Here is a 19,710-nt window from a genome sequence, read left to right on the forward strand (position 1 = left end):
ACAGTGTTTGTTGCTTCTGACCTATTGCGTTTTATTCCGGTAGCAATATTTGCCGAGAAGGCATTTGCGCACGGTGAACTTTTCCAACTATGCAAACTCTCGTAAAACTGGTGATTTTTAATGGTATCTCATTGGTAATAGTGAACAACGAGATGGAAGCTTACCCGCAATGCTTATTCGACTGCGTTACACTCGAAGCGATGGCGAAGGCTTTCTAATGTGGATCATGTTCATTATTAGCTCAAAGGAGGAGAGGGCCATGGAAGAGAGAAGAACAAAAGGTGAATGAGGATGATGATGGAGGTAAAGAGCTTTCTAACGAGCCACGTCATTCCCGTGGACGAATGCCGGAATTATGGTTGATACTCATCACTGTGCGGTATCGATTGCAGTTACAGCGAGCGATGGAATCGAGTCGAGCTGCCGACGATTTTGATTAAATTCACTCGCGGTCACGTTTATACGGGCGAGTCGCGTTGATATCCAAATAGAAGCATTTCGTTTCGAAATTTCACATCGATATTTTAGAGCGATAGGTAACGTGTAATTCAATACGTATCGATAGCATCAATGACAAGCTATCAAATGAATCAAAGTAATAAAGTAATAAATAAAAAGCCACGCACAAGTCAACATTAGTGATATACATCGATTTACACAGTGACCAATTAAATGTACAAAATCATTGACATTGACAAATAAAACATCTAAGACAACTCTCTTTCTCGATTTATTATTATACATACGAAAAATTAGCTATCTCTCTAATAAATATTTTAGACTTCAAAGCTAATAGATTATTAAGTGTTTTGCATTTTTAATAATAATAAATAAGCTCAATTTTGCAAAGCAAATAAAAGTGCTTTGAATTTTATTTGCTTTGCAATTTTTTGTTATTAAAATAAAAGATAGATAATAAAAATGTGTCTTTTAATTTATTATATTATGTCACAAGAATTTTTCGATTTGATCGCACGAAATAAAGCAGTAGTTGCCTATTACTTGTTATTTTTTATTTTATATTTCTTATTTATGTAATATATTGATCCAAATAAACGTTAGAAATTATATAATTTGATTTAACCTTTTACAAATAACAAATTAATTTATTATAAGCTTTTTTATAACACTGCAAAAGATGTGATTTAAACAACCAATCGTGCTTGTGAAAATACAAAATTGGTAAATTAAACTATTTAAAAATATAAGGAATTATTAAGTAATATTTATTTTATTAGTCGCGCTTTAATTAGTCGCGCAAAAATATTCATGACGTTAGTCATGTGGAATCATCCCAAAATAAACTGAGGAAACTAAATAACAAATATAGTGAAAAATCTACAGTTTTTATTTTAAGCAATCAAGTTATAGTCTAACTTTTGAAATATTTTAAAAATAAAATAAGACTTGGACATCGTAATGACCTCGCGCGAATAATTAAAAATTAACAATTTATTGACAAATTTAAATATTTAATAAATAATGATCATGAAAAGATAAAAATGTCAAAATAAAACTGGCTTGAATTTATTTTTGTAATTATTACATTATTTTATTCAAATTAATAGAATTTATTTATACTGTCACTTTTTTGTTATCAGTTTTTCTGTCTTTCTGTATATTAATATCATTTGTTATAATAAAATTTGTGGATGGCACGATTTAGAAAAGCTAATAGATTTTATAAAAATATCTATTTATTCTTTAATTTTATAATAATAACTTTTCAATCTTTATAATAATAACTGAAAATGTATACAATAAATGTAAAATATTTAACAATAAATCTTCTTTTATAAAAATATATATAATTTTAGCACAAAATTGTACGAAATTGCTTTATTGTTAGCTACATAAATTGATTAAAAATTGACATCAGTTGTAATAATTGTAGAAATGTTATTAACACACACAAAACGGAATGTAAATTTTTACCTTAATTAATAATATTACTTATTCCTCATTTATTTTATTACACTAGTTTTATCTTTAATGGTCGTTTTATCAAGTAAATTTATCAAGTATTTATCAAGTAAAATATAAAATATATTGATATAGAACGATTTAAACAACTGATATATACGCTGCAATATATCATCAGAAATATTTGCTGTTATTGCTATCCTAAGCAGAATGGATTGAAGATACAATATCGGCCGCAAAATGTTGAATTAATGAAAACATATATTCATATTTTTGTTAATATAAATTTGTTGATCGCTCTATAATATTTTCGTGTACTTACATCTTGTAATATCGTGAGTAGCAACTCATGTACCGTTGGACGTAAAACATCACCCTGTTAACAGATATACGACAAATGCGTTCCTCGGTCACGGACATTGATCGACATCGACGACGTATCGACAATGTTAATCTGTCTCGTCGAAGGGCTGCGCCCACATCGCCGTCCGATCTCATGTTGCTCGCATGAACTCGCTGCGGTAGCAACACGAAGTAACTTCCGTGTCCACCATTGAAAAGGATGTTCATGCTACTAGTAAATTTTTAGCGTAGTTGTTTGCGTCCATGGATAACGAGTGAGTTAACTCTGAGTTTATATACAAACACAGTCCGAGTAACTAAATATTAAACACATATAGAAAGGAGCGTTACCAGTTTTTACAAACGAGAACGAGATAAATCTTTACTTACACGAGGTATATCTTCAATTCTACAGGTAATATAAAAATATATGAAACAGATTTTTTGACAAGAGTACATAATAATGAGTTCGTAACGGACAGATCCAAATATATACATTTCCCAATCGTACAAAAGCCTATGCGGATTAAATATAATTGTTTCCAAGAGTAATTCCGAAACCAGTTATTACTTTTCGTCCGCAAAGAATTTTAGTTTGCTTTCTCGTTCGTTTGAGACAATTTCTAAATAAAATAAACTATTGAAGTAAAATAAAAGATAAAGATTTGTGAAAAACGATTTCTAAAAAGAAAATAGATACGGAGAATATAAAATCAACGATATTATACATATATTATATCGATGATTTCAACTTAATTAATTTTCTTTCATTCGAGATCACGAAACTGTTGTCTTCGTTATTTGACGTGAAAAAAAAAAAAAAAATCTTGAAAAATACTTTGCGCAAATATGTCAGATATCCGTCGGGTAAACGTTTACTTAGACACCGCGCATGTTAGGTCAGATTATAGGACCCGGTTTACCTATCACAAGCCGTCGACGACCTATCTCGAATTACGTAAACCGCGAACGAGAACCGAGTATCGATCGAATTGATTTCCGTGCGGTGCAATGGACATACGAGAGGGCATCGCATTAACCAGACGGACGGAAACGCAATTCACGCAAGGCAGGGAAATGAGATGATGGGGAAATGGAAAAACGGCCGCGTATAATGCCGCGGAAAAAGGGCAGGCGGGCAGGTTACGTCGGCGTTACGTACGCAGCGGCAAATCGGGCCGCGAAGTGACGCGCGTCATAAATCCTTTCGCTTCATATTTCACGCGCGGTGACGCGCACGCTCGACATTATTTTTCCACGGCGTTTTCGTCTCATCTTGACTGCCGCTCTTCCTCGTCCCCGACCTCCGTCCCTTGGACGTCGTCGCCGTTGGGCCCTCTTTCGACCGGAGAACCGGCCCTTTTGTCCCCGCTCCGAATGTGTCCGCGATGATAAACGATTAGCTTCGCCGAGTCGCGTTCGGGGATGATTTAGAAATTATTAGCCTTGTAACCACTCTCTTCGCGTGCGGCAAGAGAGCGAAGAAGGGAAGGAGATTGATGCCGCTTCCCGCCGCAGCGCGCGTTTTCTTGCGGCGTTAACTTTATCTTCTCCCTCTATCCCGCGGGATTTTGTATAATCGACGAACGTTCTCATTTGCATCTCTTCCCGCGAGTTTTCCTACGTAACTTCCGCGAGAAGAAATTAATTGACATTAACGTGGTAATAAGCCGGACCTATTATTGATTGGAATTGCATCGATTTGCGGTGTTACGATAATTATCTGAGTTAATTAATGTTTGATGCGTATACATATAATTATAAACTTTTAATGCTATTAATTAATATCTCGTGTTTTAATCTAGCAAAGTGAAACTAGTAAATGTAATGACCTAATATCTAATAGACCGGAATAATTAAAATTTAATTCAGTTGAAATCATGTTAATATATGGTATATGCAAAAATATATATACCATTATAAACTAAACTTTTATAAGTTTCTCTGTGTAGATATATGAAGCATATATAAAAGATTAAACATGATTTTTAGTAACACACACACGATTGATTTATACATGTAGCTTTCATGTTTTTTTTTAAATTATGCCATAATATATCTGTACAATAAAACAGTAAAACAATTCTTTAATTATATTTGTAAAACTTACGTTTGATAAAACAGTTTTATCCAAAATACAAGATGCACAAGAAAAAACTTGATAGAGTTAGATATTTTTGTAAACCTTATTACTTTACTGTAACACCGCACACATATCTATTATTAAATTAGAATTTTGCTATAAGATTTGATTACCGGAGCAATTTCTTTAAGAAGCTAAAGTTATTTCCTGTCGGCAATTCTTGATAAAATTTCGAGAAGACGGGTGTGCGAATAGTCATGTGGCACTCGAGGAAATTCGCGGGATATGTAAACGTCGGTGAAGAGAATTCACTAATATCGATCGGCAAATACCGAGGAGACTCTGTGTTAATAATTCGCGAGCGGGCAATGATGAATGCAAATCGCGCGGCGACGCCGCATGAATATTCGCTGGTGCGATTTACAATCTTGCCAGATAAGACATTTGTCTTTCGTATACACAGGACGATTTTAGAAGTGACATGTTGAGAATTGCATTCTGTATTGCGAATGTGAAAACAAGTTCACGTCGAGCGATGGTAAATGTATTTAAAAAATATCTTTTTAATATTACATTATTAAACATTATTTTCGCCTTTTGTGCTCGATGCATCACTTAACACACATTAAATATTAAATTAAATGAATTAAGAGCATCCCCTTATTTCTTGAAAATTTAGACATTAGACTGTAAACATTGCATTTTTAAATATACAATTCCAATGAAAATCCACGTGATATTAAAGCCTTTTTATAAATTGATGAATTTCTTTATTTTTAAAAAGTATTATCATAAGCTGCTTAATGTGCTTCTTCAGTTTGTTTAATTTCTTTTTATATTTTCAGAAAATATTTAGATTAAATTTATATACGTAATGTCTTTAAATTATGTACGTCAATAATTACAAGACATTCAATAATGTACAATATGCAGTTAATAACAATAATTTTTAACTGACCATTAAAACAATATGATTATGTATATATATATTTCCGGGTTGAAAATAACCATTTTCCTAGAAATTTATTCGTATCATGTGGTCTTTTCTCCTAATTGCCACGTGTGCCGCAACATGAGAACAACTAGGCTTTAATTGAACGACTCTGTGTACCAATTATTTCGTCGACTACGTCGTGTCTTTCTCTCCCGTGAGAAAGAAAGAACCCGTTCGTATTTCACTTGTTCCTACTAACTGGCGCACACCTCGAACTAATTTGTCGGCGTGTCTCTTGATCCACCCGGCAGTCGCAATACAGCGGCCCCCGGGGATGTTGTCCTCCACATGGACGAAAATCGGTGAGATTTACGTCCATCCGCCAGGAACGTAATCGCGTAATAAAACGCGACCGAAGCCGTCGTCGCACGACAGGCATTGTTTCCACGACGAAAATTCCAGGCGTCTTATAAACGTCGGGGCATCAGGGGCCATACAAATTGCTCGCGACAAGGATATTTGACTTCCGCCTTCCCCGCCCTTTCCCCTTTCCATCGTATTTGTGCCCGTCGAGCTTGGAATAATTCACGAGCCCGTGGTTTGCGACCGTTACGGTTTAACACATATGGTTTAATACGTCGAATGCCGTGGTGAATGCCGCTGTCGGCTACGATGTTTGACATTGACGGAATTTTGATGCTGCGTCCACGGGGCCGTTGACTCGCTCCTGGTTGCTGCTTTAGAGAAGATGACGCGGAACATGTATTGCCTCTCCGATATGCAATAGCGTCTCGATTACCATTAATTTGGACTTGGCAACCGGTCCCGCGGTGTTTTACGCGCGTTTTTCCCTTTTTTTTTTAAGTCAATTTGTCGATTGTCTATTCGTTTTTAATGCAGACGCAGCGGATAAATCCCTACATACGTAACCCTGACATTGTGCTGTAAAATGGATTAAAAACGAATCGCTCGGCCGCTAACAGCCTTTTTTTTTAACACGGCACGATGAAAATCCCATCGCACTTTTATATCCGGCTTAAAAATGGAAAAAGAGGGTGACTTGGTACGTCAAAATCGAAAATACGGCAGCCTAAAACAGACGTTAAACTCCACCGGCGAGACTGATGAGAGCGCGTGAATCCGGAACTCTCTCGGCCACTCGCTAAAATATCGCACTGGCAAATCACCTGGCCCAGCCGGCGAGATAACATCATTAATCGGGAATTAAATTATTTCGGCGAGCCAAAAGCTATTTACCACCCGACGTGATTATTTTCCGCGGGTGTATTTCGAGCGTGCCATCCTCGTCGAGAAAGGAAATAATGAAACGAGCGAGAATTATTCGAGAAGTATTATTCGTGCGCGCGCGCGTTTCAATGCACGTGTGATCCGCGATTAATCCGTCGCAATTTACGCCTCGGCGAACGGCGCCCCCGCAAATTCGCGGACCGCAAATCAATGATAATCCCCACGATCGACATGTATATTCGCGCGCGACATGAATTTGCAACGCTCTTGTAAATTGCTCCATTTCGTTGTCCGCGCGCAACAACGGTGATTTGTATAAAAATTACGTACAAATATGATGTATGCGTCGCTTGCGATTCATCGATGATTCATTGCGGATGAGAACGTCTCAATACTTCTCCGCGACATGCTTGAAAGAATCAAACTTGACGTCACTTTTTTCTGTGTACAATTTAAACAACTGCGGAAGTATAATAGCCAAAAATGTATAGCCGCAGGCTATATTTTATATGTATTTATTTCATAAAAGTTGTAATAAAATAACTGTTTTAAATAAATTATTATTATACCTCATAATTCTAAAATATAAAATAATTATTATTATGTATTTTTATTATAATTAAAACAATTTTAAAATTAAAATTGTAATTAAAGTTCCTGAAAAATTCAGCTTTATGATATAAATTTATGCAAACTCACTCAACTGGAAAAAAAAAACATTACATTTAACAGAGAATTGGAAGGGAAGCGTAGGGATTGCCGAAGGTAACAAGTGGTAACCGTGCTCATGACATGCAACAAGCAAACTCCGATATAACCGCAACGTTGCTGAAGCGTTCGGATCGCTCAAGCGTCACGGATACTCCCATGGAAAGTTAACCGGAACTTAAAGGAAAACACGGGGAGAACTTACGTTAATCCGATTACGCGCGATACGAGATAGGGAAGCAGTTCGGGAGGTCGTCCTTAAACGGAGCAACTTGCGTCATTTTGCATCGCGTCGGTAGCATTAACGTTGTCGTCTATCTTTCCGAGGATGAAGATCCGTAGATTAATAAAATCGGTATCGCGCGATCGAACATTTCCTCCGCCAAAGAGAGGATCTGCAAATAGCAGAGTTGCCGAATGCCGTATTCAACAACTCTTTATTCTTTTCTTCAACGCGTCTTTGTTAACCGCGATATAGTTCTGAAAATAAATGATCAAAATAATTGCTTTTCGTCGTCACGCGCGTTTGATTTCGAGAATGCCAACGCACAGTGTTATTTGCAATGTTTTGAGAGTAAGCCGCTTCCTTTTCGGGAAATGTACACGTCCGTTGGGCACCGAGATCCCGTGACGTTGATATTTAAGCTCAAATGCAAACGAACATTACCCGCGCGATCGCACGATGCACCGTCTCGCTGCAACAGCATTTAATCCGCCGTGCAACGGTTTCCCCAGTGAAAAAGAGGTCGGAACCGCGAGCGAGCCAGCGAGGTGATTTAAAGTCGAGCATGCCGAATTATCGATTGCCGCGCGCTCGTGTGTCGATATATATTTTAAGGGCAATAGGTTTTCCGCCATCGGGTGCGATATCGCCATTGTAACGAGGGTGCGATAATGCGTTTGTAGCGGTAGCACGCGTTATTGTGCCGCTTTTTCGTGGTAACATACGGAGAACTCGCTTTTCTACAAAACGCGCGTTCGGACGGGCAATTCATACAAGAATCGCCGGGCGATTGAACGATAATGAAAGCCATACCCTCGGATTTTTCCAACGAGCAAAAGATTAAACGAAATTTTTCTGAAAACTTGATGACGGCGGAAGCAAATACGACGCGATATTTGAAATGTATCCAGCGCATGCGATAAATTTAAAATCCGTTTGGTTGATATTTTAAATGTCAAGTGTCTTGGAAAAGCAAGATCAGTCGCTGTAGGCAGATATGTCACAGTGGAAAACGTTTATGTCTCCAAAAGCGATTTTCCGTTTTTAATGCGCTGAATGAAGAATAAAGTTTGACTATATATCTGAGAAAAGCTTTGTTTAATTTTCTAAATTTTCATTCTCAGACCGCAGATCGAGTTGCGTATTAATCGCTATTGTATCCTTGCGCGAAAGCTTATTTGATTTGTGTGAGTATTTTAAGACCATTTAATTTTGTCCAATTTCGGAGTTTTCATTTATAGTAGGAGCACATTAATATTAGATACGATTTTCACACGAAAAGAACAATTTTGTAAGAGTGTTAAAAAATTTAGATACAAATTTGAAAATAAATTTTGTTAAACCGCCAAAATAATTATGTAGGACACTCAAGTTGGCTGCTAGAATTAATGTCACAACTTTTTGCTGCATTGTTCGTCACGCTCGAGCGTTTCAAAAGAATTATTTTGGCATGGCGGTACAATAAAAAGAAGAAATTATTTTTTAATCCGTTTCCAGCCAAATTTTTAAATATTTTAGCAGAATCGTTTCTTTCACATAGCAAAAGTCGTATGTAACGTTAATATAAATACTATTATTGTAAATGGAAGATGCAAAATTATTCTTTTCGTATGTTACGCTCGATTAAAGTTTAAAAGCCGTGAATTACTGCTTTCGCATGCACGTGCGTGATCTACCGTGTAATAACCGTCACAAGTATTTCCGCCAAGTGAGTGACATTCGCGTCGATTTCGTCCCGTTTTCCGCAAATCGCTCCGCGACACGTACTTTTATTTGCTCTCCGCATCCGGCCGGACGAGCGTATCGAATGAGAGACACGTACAGAGAGAGAGAGAGAGAGAGAGAGAGAGGAAGAGGAAACGGGGGCAGTTTCGGAAATATCGACAGGGGCAGATTTGACACCCGTCGAAAATACGGACGACGCGAACAAAAGAATTAGAAGCTTGATATGGCCCGCGAGCCATCAGAGATTATGAATGGCTAGGCTGATTGCAATAACAGGATACATCCCCCGAAACGCGATGCAACTATTAACGATCCTGCATTTTGCACGTGTATTTCAATCGTATCAGAAAGGGAGTCCGGATGTGTTAAATTTTTTGGTAGACTCGAAACGTTTTCGTCCGAATCTCCCAAAGCGAAGGCCGAGAGAGAGAGAGAGAGAGAGAGAGAGAGAGAGAGAGAGAGAGAGAGAAGAGAGAATTTGGGAGGGCTCTCGCCTCGCAACCCCGAGGATTTTCCATCTCTGCGCCTAGGACGCTCCGATCTCACGTACGGCGGAAATACATCTAGCGCGACGCGACGCCGACGCTCGTACGGGCCCCGCGCCGCGACGTGGATTTCTAGATCACGCCCGTCGTTATCACGTACGGGTCGTTAAACCTACTACCGTCGGTCGTGAACTTTCGAAATAATTGCGAATCCGTGGAATTCGATTACCGCCGTATCGCGCGAGCGAGAAGTTAGAATGAAGAGAGAGAGAGAGAGAGAGAAGAAGAGAGAGGGGAGGGAAGGGGGAAAATGCGATTGAATGCATCCGAAGCGCGGTGCAATTGCAATCGCGCTGCCCGCGCGTTACGAGCGTGCCCCGTTTGTTGGACGCGCGATTCTTGTTCGTTCCTTCTCGCCGCGTGAAACTTTTATATTGTAACGGCGAAACTTTCCGCCGTCTAAGTTTTGTCGCCTTTCCTCTCGCACGGGATGAACGTGGCGATCGGGAAGACGCGCGGTACTGTTCGCGCGCTGAAGAAAGAGAGAGAGAGAGAGAGAGAGAGAGAGAGAGAGAGAGAGAGAGGGGGGGGGGGAGGGGGAGGGAGAGACGTCAGATGGGAAAGTCGAAACATAGAATAATAAGTAACCGGAGCTGTATATCTTTACAACTCTCTTTCTCTCTTCGAATCGTAAATAAACGAGTAAATAGATAGCTAAGAGAAAATGGAATAAGTACGGTATGTATGTGTTGTACGATAAAAAAAAAATTAACATTTATAATCTGGAAAAAATAATTTTCTCAAAAATACGGTTATAAAATACACAATGTGTAAAATACACAATAAAATACAAATCACACGAGTAATGCTCGAATTAATTGTATTTTCATTGCTTTTTGCACTTGAATTAAATTCTCTATTCAATTCTGTGCGTTCCCTTAAGAGTATCGGATAATCTCTCTTCTCTGGCGGTGATCAACAAGAAATTAATGAACTGCATTGCTAATACGCTAATGCATGTTGCTGAACCGAATAGAAGAACTTCCTGAAATATTCGTGTTTGCTATATCGACCGTTTAAACGATTTATGTCATTTGTGACGGAAAAGTCTATCGGCCGATGAGACTTGCGAATTTGCGAATAATATGGCCACTATTTTTAATTGGATTATTGGATCTGCGACGAGACAACGACGAAGCAGGAAAGCTTGGTGTTTTTTATATCGTGCCTGATTCAAGCTGATCATTCGCGCTTGAAATTGCGTGTAACTTGATCTGTGCTCTGTATAATCGTTTGGAAATTAATAATACAGTCGGATTAATGTCTTTAACACTTTTGTGTTGCACGCAACCTTATGCAAAATTACAAATAATTTATGATTTCTATTTAGATAATCAAGATAAATTTCAAGTTTAAATATAAACAAATTTATTGTTCTATCTATATTAATTTTAAGTTTTTAATATTGCTTTAATAATTAAGACAAAAAGTGGTTACTTAAATAAATCATTGCACGAATAAAAAATATAAACAAAATTAAAAATCACATATATGTATAATTTTATTTATATATTGTTTTCTTCACACAAAATATGATTCCGTTAAAGAAAAAATGATAAAAGTTAATGAGATTGCATTTTTTCAGTGTATCGTTTTGTCTAGTGTTGTTACGAAATAAACGAATCAATAAAAAAAAATAGATATGAGGTCGATAAAAAATAGATTATAATTTATAGCTTTCAACTTGTTCCAATTGCATAATGCATTCTGTAAAGTATGTTATTGTGTCTGAAAAAAAAGAGCTTTACAAAAATTGATTTAGAATAAGGTAAGAATTAAATCTTATAACATAACAGAGCCTGTAAATACTACAAACAAAAGTTTACCTCTGAATCTCTGATGTACAAAGTCTTTCTTTGAAAAATAAAATTTTGAACTTTCTCGCCAATTCAAGCTTGAATACGTCGTCATATATATAATAAAAAAGGAAGAGACTCATGGAGAACTCAATCGGACAGGTACAAAGATATCTCAGACTGAAGTTGTCACTATCTAACGTGAATCGGACTTTTCTTCTCTCGGCTGTGGTGAACACCGGGCGAATCTGGGTTGCGAAGGGATCGAAGGCGATGGGACGGCGGGGTGTCGTGTCTATTAGAAGGGGGCAAGAGTTTTATTGCCAAGCTGATAACGGATGAGGAGTTTTACCTCCTAGTCGGTGCCATGATTCATGAGTCCTTCGCGAAGGATGTAGAAGAGTACGATCCACTCTCCGCTCTTTTTTTCCGTCCGCGGCTTCATCTCCTTTTCCCTCTTCACTGCCTCGTAAAATCGGCTGAACATATTGTGCTTGACTCTCATCATGCTTTACCTACGTTTATGTAAGGGTTCTCAACGTTTTATGCGAATACCTTTTCCGGTCAGAAAATTCGTTTTGTTTGGATATTTACAAGATATTATAAAGGTAGAATTCTAAATAACTTGAAAATGCATCCTTGACATTATTTTTAATAAAAGATGGCAAACACGAAATATTATATATAAAAAAAACAAGAATAAAGAATTAATAATAATAGTCTAAAAAATTGCCTTTAATGAACAACTTATTATCATTTATTATAAGCACCGTTTTGTCTAAACTTCCGAAGGCATATTTTTGCATTGAAACGACATCCTATAAGTATGCTACTTTTATGCCGAGATAATTTGAGATTTTATGAACTTATTTAAGAGATATTAGCTCAAGATTACATTTAAACTCTTTCAAAATGATCCATTATTTATTCATATATCAATTATTATTATTTGTGTAATTCAAAAATTCATTTTTTTTTTTACTTAAATTGAAAATTACAGAATAATTTTCTACAATAGAATTGTATATAAAAAATTTTAAACTTAGAATTATTTTTTGTACATTATTTGTAACACTATTATTAATAATATTATCAGGGAAAAAATTTTGATCTTTTTTAAATGTTATTACTATTACAGCATGTCAACCTAGATACAACAAATTAGGAAACAACGTCAAGTTGTCTATTAAAAAATGAATTTGTTAAAAATGTTTGAGCTATTTTGTGTCAGCAAAAATAAGTCTAAAAAAGAACCAATAATTTGGAAAGATCAGTTACAATTTTTATTATCTTTCTCAGCGTTTATAATAATTTCAAAGTTAACCTTTACATCGTCAAAGTTAATGGAAGCCTGCTAATAAAATTAATGTTATTAGATGTTTCCCTCCTGAGAAATCTGCCGCAATAAAGTAGAAAATTAAGTTAGGAACATTTCCCTGTCATGTCTGTTATAGGTTTATTCGTGCCATCTCTCAGTAGTAAATTACGCTATAAGTACATATCAAACGCAAACGACGGTGGCAATTTAGGGGAGAATGCATGTACCGACGATAGTTGAGGAGGGTAGGAAAGTGATTGAAGGACATCTCAAAGCTGTGGGCCGGGCCGTGATTGGTTTGACGGGATTTAGCCCCCGTAATGCCAAACTTGACGTCTGGTGTTGCGGTCGGCTTCGGTCGGGGCATTATCGGGGGTTGTTAGGGCTAGTATACTAGGGTAAATACACTCTCGTTCTAAATCGTCCGACATTTTGAAACTTACATAAGTGCCGAGCATTTTTGTAATTGTATTAAAATACCTTATATAACGCTTTGCACCTTGAAAGCATTCCAATGAAGAAGAAGTAATTATAGGCGTGTATTTTTTTTTTTATAATGTTGCATCTGTTTCTTTTTGCTTTCAGAATATTTTGAGGCATGTGCGAGGATATTTGCAACGAATCTGCGCGTACGACAATCGTATTTCTGGTTCGTGCCCATTTCGTGCCCTCTTTCATATTCCATCCTATTTGAAAGGGCTGCATTATAAACCGTGTGAAATCCAAGTGTCTGACCTCGATCGGCAGCGCTGGTAGATCCCCGTTAGAGGATAGAAAGACGAAAGGGAGTACGCGGAAAACGGTCGGAATGCGAGCGGAAGAACTGAGTGCGGGAAAAGGGGTGCGGGAGAGGGTGAATCATCGTGCGAATCTTACGCTAACCCGATAGCTGGTTGGAATAGATTACATCGATCGACAAAATCTATCTGCACGGATGACGTTTCTGTAAACGGTCGAGACACTGTCAGCACGTTTTGCATCATTCATTTCGTGTATCTGCGATAATATTTTCCTTTTGCACACGAATACTAACAGACAAGCTACAATTTTAAAAAATCGATATTTTAATCGTAGGTTTATTTATATTATATTACTTTATAAAAGAGAGCGTACGATTGTATTATAATCGAAGAAAAACGAAAATTAAAGAGTTATTAAGTGAATATACTTTTTATCTGATGTTATGTAAAATTACTATCAAAAATTTAATTTAATTTAATTTATTAATTTTATTATTTTTAGATTTGAATATATAACTACTTTTTTAATATGTACTTAATTTTTACATTTTGCAGTTTTTTAAATGTCCTATTCAGAGAAATTCTTGCAAAAAAACACTATATGAATATAATTTCTTTCTTTCCTGAAATAAATATTCTATGCTTTCAAAAATAAATTTTATAACAATATCTATATGCAAACACAGTAATGTAAAATAAAAGAGAAAAAGATATTAAAGTGCACGTTTGTCCCTATGAGATAAAATGTATATCTTTGACCTCTTAATTAATGAAATGAAACCTTGTTTTCATATTAGATAATACAATTACCGCAATTATATGATCTTATTTAATTTAAATTGTAAATTAAAAATTACATATACAGTTTGCTTTGTATTATCACGTTACAGCTTCAATGCTTTGCTTACAGTGTAATCGTGCATCAAGGATGATTTTTCCGAGTTTCTTTGTACTGTCGCGGTATAGCAAAACAATGAATTTATTCCACTTTTGAGCATTTACCTTTTACAATCTCGTTAAAATACATGCTAATTAAGTTAACTGTACTGCGAGAAAAATGTTGCGCAGCCGAGAAAATTCAAGCTTATTCTACTCCTGTGGATATTCTTATACAGAATTTTAAGAGAAGAAATTAAAAATTGTGCAGCACGTAATAATATAACACCTACGGAGAGAGATAAAGGAGTAACTTAACGTGTAAAATGTCCTGTCTGTCACATTTTATTCAATAATTCCGGAAAATAATTTTTATATAATAATTAATATCAAGATAAAGCAAAGAATATTTTCTCATAAATTTATTTTTACTTTATTTACATATAATTTTTGAAACATTTGAGAAATACATTAAATTAATTCTTTATTATTATATCATGTCTATAGTCATCAATTATTGTTATATAAAATTTAACATTTATTTTTAACACATCAGAATATGTGTTTCGTAACTGCACCAATCTGCTTGCAATTTCTATTATAATAAGTAGAGTTAAAGCCTCTTGGAATAAACTCAATAAATTTATTAACTTTAATTATAATTCACGTTTATATTAATGTAATCTCGCGCTTTAGAGAGGTTTCTATCGGAAAATGCGCTTATTTCGCGCCCTCAAACTCCTCGCAATTAGTCGAATTAATTACACAGCACAATAGTGCAAATAAATCGCAATCTCGCAATTTTTGCGTCGCAGATGCGGAAATATCTCGTTGCGAATAGCGGTGTTATAAAGTTTTCTCACTTTGATCGTGAACTTTCCGAAAGTATTAAGTTCTTTCTCTCGTGGCAAATCGGGATACTTTAAATCGACCTGATCGCGGGTAATTATGTTCTGAAAATTTTCTACAACGAAGAGATCTGCAATCTGGACGACATTACCGCAATACACTCCGTAATAAGACTGTATGAAATGAAGAGAGAGCTATAAGGATACACATCAGGAATACATGTTATTAGTTGAAGGTAGGAAAGGCGAATATCCGGAAACAGAGAGAAATAAGGCAAATGGTGAATGAGTTACTTGTTGCATTACGCTATTACTTGTCGCCTTATAACGATGGAATTTCTTTTTGTTTATGCTGGCACGTAGTCGCTCAAAATCTAGTGTCAAGCATAATTATTATTGCGATTACTTATTTCATTTTATTTTATTAATTCTTTTTTAGTCTATTAATAAAAAAAATATATGTTGTATAAATATCTCTCGAAACTTCATTTTTTTTACATTTATTCAGTTTGTCATAAAAAATTTGATCCTCCAATCCCTTTAAAGACGCGTTTCCGCTGCCGATGATGCGCGCAAAATCATCTCGTTAGAATTTACCTCGGTGTATAACATCATTACCATAATCATTATCGTTACGTTAGCCGGAGTGGAATCTGAGAGTTGCGTCAAATGAAAAGATAGAGAAGAAGGTTCTCGTTAAGAAAAGCTCATCTCGACGTAAGAGTCGTTCTTTATTCGACTGCATAAAGAAGCCACTGGGATATATCATTCGCGCTAGTCTAACCGATTCAATTTAATAACGGCACCGTCTGACACTATACGTGACCGGATTTCTATTCAATAAGTTAGAGAAGAATAAGAAGCTAAAGTTCTCGACTTTCAGTGCCGCGCTCGTCTTTCCATTAATCCGCGAATACGAGTTTTTAATCCTCGTAAATGGCAAGTGTCTTCGGGCTACATTGTCAAATATTACCAAACGCGTGTGGCAGCCTCTCTTAATTATACATATCTGATAATAAAAATGATTAAACACGTTTTTGTCATTTATTAACAAATTGTCAGAAGAAATAAAATATCTCTCTCGCGTAATTCTTATTGCACTTCTAATTAAGTCTATGTTGGAAAGTTTCGCGAGAAGTATGAATCTTTTTATGTTGAAATATTATTTGAGATAAGAGAAAAAGAAAGCGTGACTTCTCACTTTTTTTACTACCTTTTCTGTTCAATTTATAACTGTAAGCAAATAACAGAAAGCAAATGAAATTAATATTGTATTTTTCAATAATGAATTATTATATCACATGTTCGCGAGTATATCAAATTATATGCAGTAATTAATTAATTAATTATTTAACAAACGAGACAAACGCACTGTTATTATTGTATGCATATTTAATTGTAAGAGTCTGCAAATGAAGTATTTAAAAAAGAGATTTAAATAAATTTCTTTGTCACTTTCCCGTGATTTCTGACCGCGTGCATTTTATAGAGATCTAACTTCTCGTGGTCTTTCCATTATGAGGGTTCAGTGACATGAACGCCGCGCCGTTCCCCGAGATAACCCTTCCCGAATACTCGGGAGAGAAGCGCGGCAAAACAACGTGTGGTCACGCGCGATTTCCGCAGAATCTTCGCGCAACTTTTTTCCTCTCTGAATCAGCCGCGCCGTGGAGCGCAGAAAGGGACGGGGGACCAGCGCGCAGCTGGTGCTTAAGGGCGAAGAGAGAATTTGAATAAAACCTGCGGCGAATAGGGCTTTGCCTTATCCCCATTCCCCTTTCGCGGCGGAAAGAAATGCAAGTTCCGCTGCGCTTGGGAACTCGTAAAAAGCCGCGGCAAAGTCTCTCGACATCCCGACATCTGCGGACCGAACTGCGGTCGATTCGACCTCCTCCTCCTCCTCCTCCTCCTCCTTCATCCCGATTTCCTCCTTCGATTTAGCGTTTGCTTCCCGTCGCGACCGCGCGGATCGGCCGCCCCGAGCATCTGCGAAACGGTCGATTACGATTTGCAGCCCGTCGTTTCTCGATAGTTTCTCGCACGAAGATACTATCTCGCCATATCGCCGCGGAATATTCTATTCGCCTTTCCCGTCGCCTCGCGGTATCATACAGAATCGTTGAGAGCCATTTCGCCGACGGCGTTATTCCCCGCCATTACGCGAATATGGAGTGTAACACGCCTACCGGGAGATTACGGATTTTACCGAAGACAAAGGGAATAGGATTGAAACGGCGGATGCTGCGAGAGAGCGAAGCCGTTATACTCCTTCGAACCGAGGCGAGGTTTAATGCAACCGGCAACGCTTTCGAAGGAAGCGTTTAAACAGTGTTCATATGCGCTGGCACAGCAGCGCGGTCTTTCGTAATTATCGGCAGTACCGTACGCGCGACATTTCCGTAATTTTGACAAGTGACAATGCGTTTACATGCGATAGGGATGAGCCGGAGGTGCATGTGTTCGTTCGCAGATGCTCTAACGTGAAAAAAGAATAGATTTACATAAACCATAGAGAGAGAAAAATCGCCAATACTGGCATGGACCTCCTAAAGCGGCATTTTATTTTTTCAAAACTAAAACACATTGCGCATAAACACGTATACATGATAAAAACGAAATTCTGATTAGATTATAGATAATTAATTAAAGAAATAAACATTCATAGTTCATACATGACTTTTCTACTAAAAAAACGTTTATATATAATTGCGCTACCTTGTGTTGCAAAACAGCATAAGGTATCATACAAATTTATAATCGATGAAAACTATTTTATACCGAAATAACCGGGTTTCTAGAAATCTTCAAATACATTAACTTGTAAATATTTTAAACAAATAACTTATGTTAAAAAAATGTAGCCTACTGTGCCATTTGGAGCCCAATTTCTTAAACGTTTATTTTCAGTTATCTGCAAAAATATTAATTATTACGAAACAATAGTATGATGAAAACCATCTGATAGAAGACACTTTCTAGTTAACATTTATGTTTTCAAAGTTTTATTTCTAGCTTTTGTTTACTGTCCAAAAGTAAAGCGGAGGGCAAGAAAAGTATGCCAGAATTGGTTGTCACCCTCTAATCTTTATCAATGTTAGTTACATCCTTTAAACATCATGCACAAGATGGAGAGATCGTATGAAAGAGCTCGAAGTGCCTAACATCGATTCTGCGAGGACCCATTATCTACACGCCCGTTGTTATCCGTTACACAAACCGTCGTAATACTTCGAACAAATATTTGCCATTGGACTTTCGTTTGTAGTTATTCTTTCTAAAGCACGTAGGATCCAATCTTAAACAAAACATCTGTTTTAGCGGAAAATCCAGATTTTATTCGCGGCGGCTTTTCCACTGCGGGAAAAAATTTTATTCTGCCAACGCGTCGCGCTCGGCCCGGTCCATCGGACAGAATGCTGCTGGAAATAATCCGAGAGAAGAAGCTTCACTTTTCATTTGGGCCGTGAAGTTAAAGTCTCCGTGATTTCGCCGAGTCGCGACTCACCGAGTCTACGTTCAGCATGGAAACTTGCACGCGTAGATAATTAAGATCGACAAATCCGGAATATATAGCTTTACGAAAACGGACATTTCTTCCCGTCGGTGCTTAATCCGAACTTAACCTTCGGGAAGAGATCAGTGTATTATGAGGTTGCCAGCTGTCCTGGTCGGAAAGCTTGTCCGATGCCCGGTCGACGAGTTAAACAAGAATGTATATTATGTCTGGTTCTTAAATGTTATAAGTTCCAAATAATAAAATCAAATAAAATTTACATTATAAAAGGAAATTTATAAGCAAAATTTGGACTTCAGTGACGTTTCTTTACATTCTAAGCGTCTAGCAATCGTCGATTCTCATGCAGGCACCATAAAATACAAGTTTAATTTTTAATAATCAAATATATTTTTATATATATTAAATAATAGTTTTTTCTTTCTTATTTTAATTTCTTATTAAGTTTTATATTTATATTTAATTTTACTATTTCTGTCCGATTTGATTCGGTTAGGTTTTGTTGAAAGAGGAAGTATCAAAGAGGTAATTTGGCCTTTTGTAGATTTGGCGTAACCTTAGTGTATCATGATGTTGAGTTGAGAACGCCGAGTTGAGAATCAGGTCGCCCCAGAGGAAGTCTCATTCTCCATTCAAGTCGCTCGTTTTCAGATATGCGCCACAACTACGACGACGTAATTGCGTATAGTGAATACTTTGCTTGCATAGGCAGCAATGCGAGTATGCGTTGCAACACACCTTGGCCAACGGCATCTCCGACCATCGTGCCGCCCTCAAGCACTCGCTTCGTTTAACCAACGGACCACGAAGTGGAATATTCTGTCGGGTCCCATTCCCCTCGCCGTCCTCTTATGTCCCATTTCTGGGCTACTTTCTTTCATTATTTC

At 36.8% G+C, this 19,710-nt stretch overlaps 1 protein-coding gene and 1 long non-coding RNA gene across 14 annotated transcripts in view; one reads left to right on the forward strand and one right to left on the reverse strand.

Moving 5' to 3' along the window:
* Positions 1-3,090, forward strand: part of LOC105835074 — a 143,246-nt gene extending 140,156 nt beyond the window's left edge. For 5 of the 6 annotated variants that reach the window (XR_004964078.1, XR_004964079.1, XR_004964081.1 and 2 more), the window contains one exon: positions 142-3,090. This is a non-coding gene — a long non-coding RNA (uncharacterized LOC105835074). The remainder of the gene's footprint in view (positions 1-141) is intronic. The other variant, XR_004964082.1, reaches the window with a different exon arrangement.
* The window catches only part of LOC105835071 (neural cell adhesion molecule 2), a 237,225-nt gene that overhangs the window by 66,868 nt on the left and 150,647 nt on the right, over positions 1-19,710 (reverse strand). The gene's annotated exons all lie outside the window — the stretch shown is intronic.

The sequence above is a fragment of the Monomorium pharaonis genome, chromosome 7 (assembly GCF_013373865.1).
Source record: "Monomorium pharaonis isolate MP-MQ-018 chromosome 7, ASM1337386v2, whole genome shotgun sequence".
NCBI lineage: Eukaryota > Metazoa > Arthropoda > Insecta > Hymenoptera > Formicidae > Monomorium > Monomorium pharaonis.